Source organism: Malus sylvestris, chromosome 1, assembly GCF_916048215.2.
Source record: "Malus sylvestris chromosome 1, drMalSylv7.2, whole genome shotgun sequence".
Lineage (NCBI taxonomy): Eukaryota > Viridiplantae > Streptophyta > Magnoliopsida > Rosales > Rosaceae > Malus > Malus sylvestris.
In genome coordinates, this window is record NC_062260.1 from 9,462,574 (window position 1) to 9,469,898 (window position 7,325).

Genomic DNA, 7,325 nt, shown 5'->3' on the forward strand with positions numbered 1-7,325 from the left:
ACTATGTTTTGACTTGATCTCTTTCTTTGGAAGGGTACGTAGGCAGCTTGAATATTCAATTTCAAGTTCAGTCACATCAAAATAAAAAAATAAATGTTTTATTAAATAGAGTCAATTTTATTACAAAAAAAAAGGGATTTCTTTCACATACATACACATATACATATACATATATATATATATATATGTATGTATATATGTCCATCAGCATCAAGCCTCTCAAAAGGAGGCCATCCAGGCCCAAGCTCCAGCTTGTTGTCTCTCTCTCTCTAGCCACTTATTCGCCGTCCGGTTGGGTTCGTTTCCAAATCAATGACTCTCAATGGGTCTCGCTCCGACCCCCAATCAGCTGCCGAGAAGGCCGTCGCGGTGATCGGGTCCGGGTACAATCTCTGCAACGATATCCGGCTCACCACGTGCAAGTCCATGCTCATCGACCTGGACTCGACCCGGACCCGCGACCTCGTCATCCCTGGTGGTCTCGTTGTGCCCGACGTCTCCACCTCCATCAGGTGCGATAAAGGCGAGCGCACTAGGTTCCGCTCCGACGTCGTTTCGTTTAATCAGATGTCAGAGCAATACAACAAGGAAGTGTCTCTATCGGGCAAAATTCTGTCCGGTCTGTTTAATGCTATGTTTAACTTCACTGGCTGCTGGCAGAAGGATGCAGCTCCAACAAAAGCTCTTGCTTTTAATGGTTGGTTGATAACTCTGTATAACATTGAGTTAGCAAGATGCCATCTAAAAACTATCCCAGCATGTGATACAAGAAGTGCCTTCTACATGGGACCATGCTGCCCTTGCTGAGTTCATTGACAAATACGGTACTCATATTGTTGTTGGGGTGAAAATGGGTGGAAAGGATATAGTTCACTTGAAGCAGTTACAAAATTCAAATCTTCATCCCACAGAAGTGCAGAAATTGTTAAAGCAATTAGCTGACGAGATGTTTTCTGAAGATGCAACTGGATCAGAGTCCGATCATTTATCAGGAAAAATGAAGGATGATGACTCTATGCCCCAGGAGGTTCGTAGAACATATGCGGCCCCAATAAGGCCACCTACTGTCAAACAAATAAATGATGGTATAATTACTGTCTGTGTTCGAAGGGGAGGTGTTGATATTGATCAAAGTCATAACAAGTGGCTTTCAATCGTATCACAGTCACCTAATGTCATATCGATGTCCTTCGTGCCCATAACCTCTCTGTTGGGTGGTGTCCAAGGAATTGGATTTCTAAGCCATGCAGTGAATCTCTACCTTAGATACAAACCACCAATAGAGGAGCTCCAACTATTTTTGGAATATCAGTTACCACGTCAATGGGCTCCGGTGTATGGTGATCTTCCTCTCGGTCTCAGGCGCAGAAAACAAGTATCCCCATCACTGCAATTCACCTTTATGGGCCCAAAGCTATATGTTAACACTTTGAAGGTTGATACTGGAAATCGACCGGTGACAGGAATGCGTTTGTATCTTGAAGGTAAGAAAAGTGACCATCTGGCAATCCATCTCCAGCACCTTGCAGCTCTCAAGACTCCATCTCCTGCCGCGACGGCCTCGCATAGCGCCGCACTTCTGTCACTGAGCCTTAACCTCTCCCCCGAGCGGGACTTATTTTCCGTCCTCTCCTTCTCGCTCAGCAAATCTCCGACGACGACGAGTACCTCAATTTCTCCTCCTGCTGTTCCTGCTGTTCCTGAGTTTCTCTCCAGTACACCCAGAAGTGTGGATGCGTACTCTTTCGGTCTTATATTATATGAGATGATTGAGGGAATACAACCATTCCATCCCAAGCCTATTGAAGAATCTGTGAAGCTGATGTGTTTGGAAGGAAAAAGACCGCAGTTGAGGACCAAATCAAAAAGTTATCCCCTTATACTGAAAGAATTGATTGAGGAATGTTGGGATCCAGAACCTGTTATGAGACCCATTTTCTCTGAGATTATTGTACGCTTGGACAGGATAGTTGCGAATTGCTCAAAGCAGGGATGGTGGAAAGACACGTTTAAGCTTCCTTGGAAATAAGAGGAGGCAGTCTCAGTTCCATCGCAAAACGAATAGAGGAAAAGAACTATCCAAAGCGGTTTTTCGGCGGCGGTGTGTGGAAACAGGAGGCAAAAAATAAAAGCATCCCCCCTCCATCTCTCTCTCGTTGAATGCGCGGCGCCCCACTCAGATCTCTCCTCATCTCTCTCCTCTTCTCTCGCTCTCTCACTCCAGTGCCTCACCTACACCCCTCCTCTCGCCAATTTCTGCCTCCACGAACGCTGCCGCCGCTGGAGGCGATGACGATGACGATTTGGACCTCTTTGGCGACGAGACTGAGGAGGACAAGAAGGCCGAGGCGGAGTTGGCGACAGCCAAAAAGGCGTCTACAAAGAAGAAGGAGAGTGGAAAATCCTCTGTTCTTTTGGATGTCAAGCCTTGGGACGATGAGACTGACATGAAGAAGCTCGAGGAGGCTGTTCGGAGTGTCGAGATGGAGGGTCTCTTCTGGGGCGCATCGAAATTGGTTTCCGTTGGTTACGGGATCAAGAAGTTGCAGATCATGCTCACCATTGTCGATGACCTTGTTTCCGTCGATGACCTTATCGAAAAGCAGCTTGCCGTTGAACCCCCGCATCGAAACCAACACTGCCTGCGACAACATCCAGACAGAACTCCTCCACCTCCATTTCCACCAGCCCCGTGGTCCCTACTTCCACTCCATCTACTGACTCCGCCAACTCTTCCTCTCCCCCAATTTGCGAGCGAACCAAGCAGGTTTTGGCTGATTCAACTTGACGGGTTCGAGCAAATAGGCGTTGGGCCATATTAGACACAGAACCTGCACACTGCACACTGAGAGCCAGAGAATCCTTAACAGCCAACTCATCAGACCGTTTGGAAAGTAGTCTGTTATCTCTGGGAGTGACAAGGTTTCGGGCCACCACCGCAGCGGTCATATCATTCTTCACCACTGAATCCCCAACGGTAAGAGAACCAGTAGGGGATATGAAGGATGGGCGCCATATGTTGTCTGGAGAAGAAGGGACTGCCTTTTCACCAAGATTCAAGTCAAAACGACGGTCGGAGGGTCCAGACATTTTCAAAGTATTGAAGGAAGAAGAAAACGGACAAATCAAGATCTTAGAAGTGCAAGAAGGGAGTTTTCATAAGCAAAAATTCAAGTGTGCTTTGAAACGAACTGCATGCCTCTATAAAAAAAATCAGCATTCGACGGGATTTCAGAGATCGAAGAGGCGAGCTCAGAATTCGAAAAGGCCATTCAAAAATCGAAGAGGCAAGCTCGGAAATCGGAGAAGCATCTTGCTTTTCCAGACGCGTTGGCACCCATCACACGCAAACTCAGCTTTGTGGAAATCACGGGTAATTTGTCGAAGCGCCGATCCCAGATATCGAAGAGGCGCCAGTCTTTTTCAGCCACGTCATCACCTGTCATATGCACACTCAACTTTGCACAAATCACGGGCAATTTGTCGAAGATTTTTGGCGAAGGAGAAAGCACGTGAAAGTTTACTGTTCAATCACGCGTTAGTTGCCGACACAAGTAAAAGAATAGTACCTCTACAGGTACTAAAGAATTTCCTATAACTGTCCACCTTCACCCTCCATAGCAAGGCAGACATACATAACTTTTCTTCATCTCCGAGAACCTTTCTTCATCTCCGAGAATGCCTTCCCAACAAAGCCTCTCGAGTCACTCAGTGTTCCTTATTCCTTGGGGTACCTCTGCAAGCCAATGACTCCAAAGCAAAAGTATCTCATATCATCAGGGTAGAAAGCAAGAGTATCTCATATCATGCGTTCTCCCTGTCCTTTCCTTTGTCCTTGTTCTTACTTACAAAGACAAGGATAAAGAAAACAATATGCCGGAACCTCCACTCAAACTCAGGTAAGGAACTGACTGCTTGGAACCCTTCCCTGATTGCCTACCTAGCACTGCTCTCGAGTACTTGTCTTCCACTGCTGCTGTACTTTCAAAGAAGCTGCCACATCTGCCGGGAGAACAGATAAGGCAAGTGAAAATGATACCTTGCAGCATGTAGAGACAAGGTGCATAAGGAACAAGCAGAGAAGAATGCAGTCTGCACAGTCAACTCAGCAGAAGGAGTCCGAACTGAGGAACTCGAGAAGCTGCCACATCTGCCTGAAGAAACAAGCAGAGAAGAATGCAGCATACACAGTCAACTCAGCAGAAAGAGTCTGAGATGAAGAACTCGAGAAAATGCCACATCTGCCTGGAGAACAAATAAGGAAATGCGGCATGCACAATCAACTCAACAGAAGGAGTCTGAGATGAAGAACTCGAGAAGATGCCGCATCTGCCTGAGGAACAGATAAAGGCATGAAAATGATACCTTGAAGCATGTGGAGACAAGTGCAACAAAGCACGTGCTGAGTCATCCGCTACTTCTTCAAAATCAAAAGTATCTCATATCATCAGGGTTGCAATCACTCTGGGTGGAGGACTCGTTTTAACCCTCAAATTCTTGGGTCGACTTGCTAGGCGTTGTGGGCTGCATGTGCCTTTTCACCATCCTTGAATCAAGTCCTTAAAGATCAAGTCACCAACTGGAAGAAGAGCCCATCAATCTTGAAGATCATACCGTTGACCAAACTGCTCAGGTGTGAATTAGAAAGATTGAACAAAGCCACAAGTCATCACGTTCACCTCGTGCCTGTTTGTCATGTGTTCGAGTCAACCTTCAAGAATCAAGCCTTAACGGCCCTTGAATAAGCTTCCAGCCAAATTCAAAATCAAGCCTCGACGGCCTTGGAAGAAATCACAAGTCCGATTCAAGATCAAGTGTCTACCACTCTTGAATCAAAACCTAGTTCAAGAATAAGCTGTGGAAAATCAACAATTGGAGGAATCCAGAAAATCCTCCAACCCAGTTCAAGATCAAAGCTGTGGAAAGTCAACAAGCGCAACAAAATACGTGCCGATTCATCCACTACCAAAGCCAAAGATCATCTACCACATGAAGCTCATTGTGGTCCAATTTCAACCTTCAAGATCAAGCTTCGACGGCCCTTGAAGAAATTTCAAACAAAAGTTCAAGAACAAGCCTCAAACGGCCCTTGAAGAAATCTCAAGCCCAATTCAAGATCAAGCCTCGACGGCCCTTGAAGAAATCTCCAACCCAATTCAAGATCAAGCCTCAACGGCCCTTGAAGAAATTTCCAGCCCAATTCAAGATCAAGCCCCAACGGCCCTCGGATCGACATCTACAATAAGGGACTTCAAAACACATCTCCTACACATGACAAGCACATGTATACGACGCGCCTTGAAGTGGGGGCATTTGTAGACATCGAAATTTCGGACATGTGTCAACACCTGGCAGAAACAACTTATTTCATCTGGAATATTATATTCAAAATTAGGCCTTGAAAATTTCTATAAATAGAAGGCTAATTCATTCATTAGGGGAACCAAAATCATTAGGCAAAACTCTTGAAGCTCTGAAGCTCTGAAACTCCGAAGCTCTCAAGCATCCAGGTTCCCGAAGAATCAAGAAAGCGTTCTTCGTTCATCGTTCATCCTAAGATCAGGCCCCAACGGCCCTTTGGATCAACAATCATCCACCAATTCAAGATCAAGCCCCGACGGCCCTTGAAGAAAGTGTTCTTCGTTCTTCGTTCATCGTTCATCCAAGATCAAACCCCAACGGCCCTTTGGATCAACAATCATCCACCAATTCAAGATCAAGCCCCGACGACCCTTGAAGACAGTGTTCTTCGTTCTTCGTTCTTCGTTCATCGCTCTTTCAAGATCAAGCCCCGACGGCCCTTGAAGAAAGCACCATTGTTCATCATCCGTTCATCCAAGATCAAGCCTCAACGGCCCTTTGGATCAACAAACGTCGACAAATCCACACACATCCAACCGTTCTTCAAGATTAAGCCCAAAAGCCCTTGAAGATCTGTTCATCACTGTTTCTTCAAGATCAAGCCCAAAAGCCCTTGAAAATCCGTTCATCACCGTTACTCAAGATCAAGCCCCAACGGCTCCTTGAAGATCCGCTCAAATCCACCTTCAAAGATCAAGCCCACGGCCCCTTGAAGAAACTTCCAACAGTTCATCCAAGATCAAGCATCAACGGCCCTTGGATCAATCACACATCCACAAATACACACCTTACGGAGATCAAATCAGAGGATCAAATTTAAGAGAAATTGTAACCCAATTCTTGTCTCTTTCGTTTCAGGAAATTTCCGTGTTCACAATTACACCCAGTCTTGTCGTACAAACCTTTACAGTGGTTCCGACTCGTGTGCAGTGTAATGCCGAATAGGTCACTTACGGTGACTCCAGCTAGATTGAGCTATGAATTCAGCCGTACAAACCTCTGCATGGGTTCCGACTAATATGTTATTTTCCATGGAATTATTTTTACCTGAGTTACTTATTCTGTTTTATATTTTTGGCATGGCATACTTATGAATATGGATATGTGAAGCATGATTTGAATATATATATATATATATATATATATATTCTATTTCTGGGAAAATTATACATGTTTTACGACGAGGGGTTAAAGCATTTGATAAATGAAATGGTTTTGAAAAGCTTTGTTTTTGCCCACTCACACTTTCTATTTTGTGCCCCTCCAGGTTTTAGATAAGCTTGTCCGTTGGTGGCTCATGAAGATTGATCGGAGGTTCTGACAGACTATCACAAATGTAAGGCATCTTTGGGCATCGTTTAATTAGTACTTGTTTTCTGGACTGAATTTAGGCTACTTACACTTTGATTGTGTATTTACACATATTCTAGCACTTTTCTTAACTAGTACTCTTATGAGTTGGTTTTCATTTATTCGTATTCTCTATTATCATTATTTTTTCTGCACTATGCACATGGCTACATCACCCTCACGTGACGACCAACATGCCCTGATTCGGGTTGTGGTGTGTTAGTTTGGTATCAAAGCCTAGGTTTAGCAATCCTGTATATCTTGTGAATATTTTAATCATTGTGGTGTCTTCTGTCAGAACTATGCAGCTTCGTAAAGAGCCACGTCACTCAGCTGAGCCTAGTTTCTCTGATATTACTCAGTTAGGGAAAGCTATAGCTAATGTTATTCAGTCTTCACTTCGTCCTCCTTAAAAGACATCTCTTGAGACTGTGTATAATCTGAAGCTGAATCATTTCATGGGTAATGAAGGACATGAGGGGTTGGAGAAATGGCTTAATCATGTCAAGAAGACTTTCCTTGTGATGTAGAGTCAAGGGAGCCTTCCTCCTGATAGATGGGTTGAGACGACTACCTGGTTTTTAGGAGAGCAACCTACATCCTAGTGGAGACAG

At 44.8% G+C, this 7,325-nt stretch overlaps 1 pseudogene; it reads left to right on the forward strand.

The window, feature by feature from the left end:
• The first annotated feature begins 265 nt into the window (after positions 1 to 265).
• On the forward strand, positions 266 to 7,124 carry LOC126608219 (MACPF domain-containing protein NSL1-like; annotated as a pseudogene).
• The last annotated feature ends 201 nt before the right edge of the window (positions 7,125 to 7,325 follow it).